The following is a 584-nucleotide window of genomic DNA, read 5'->3' as shown; positions in this document are numbered from 1 at the left end:
CAGAACCAGTGATGGGGGGAAATGAGGGTCCCCTGCAGGGGCCGATCCTGTGATTGGAGGGTGATGGGGGTCTACCCCTGAGGGCTCCCACTATGTGAGAGGGGGCAGGCTGGGCTGAGGGACACTCCCCCTCCCCCCACCCAGTACACGAATTTCGTGCACCGGGCCCCTAGTATAAGATAATGATCACATCCTAAGTCTTTTCTAAATCATTAATCTTATTTTGTGAGGCCAAGGTAATATACCGTTTTGATATTTCTTTGATACTCATCATCATTTATATCAGTAAATTGTGAAACCAAAACTAAATTTAATAATTTAAAGAATTTAAGCAGTGTCAAGAATAGTAGAAATATAATTTTTAGGGTACTACTTGCCATATATTCTGGTAAATAGTGCAATATGTGTGTTCTAAAGTTGTGTGGTTTTTTTTGTAATTGTGAATATTTCAAAAATATTATTTTAAAACTGAATAAAGTAGAAGGAACAATTATGTGCCCATTCAGAATTAATGTATATTGTGTTATATATTTGTTTCAAGTCTTTTGTTATTATTGCTTATTTCATTAAAAAATAAAATAAAA

General features: G+C 35.8%; 1 protein-coding gene across 1 annotated transcript in view; it reads right to left on the bottom strand.

Annotated features, from left to right (window-relative positions):
• The window catches only part of KCNC2 (potassium voltage-gated channel subfamily C member 2), a gene marked incomplete at its 5' end in the record, with an annotated part of 214,110 nt that overhangs the window by 141,184 nt on the left and 72,342 nt on the right, over positions 1 to 584 (bottom strand). The gene's annotated exons all lie outside the window — the stretch shown is intronic.

The sequence above is a fragment of the Myotis davidii genome, unplaced genomic scaffold (genome assembly GCF_000327345.1).
Source record: "Myotis davidii unplaced genomic scaffold, ASM32734v1 scaffold54, whole genome shotgun sequence".
NCBI classification, from domain to species: Eukaryota; Metazoa; Chordata; class Mammalia; order Chiroptera; family Vespertilionidae; genus Myotis; species Myotis davidii.
This window is presented reverse-complemented; position numbering and strand designations above follow the sequence as displayed.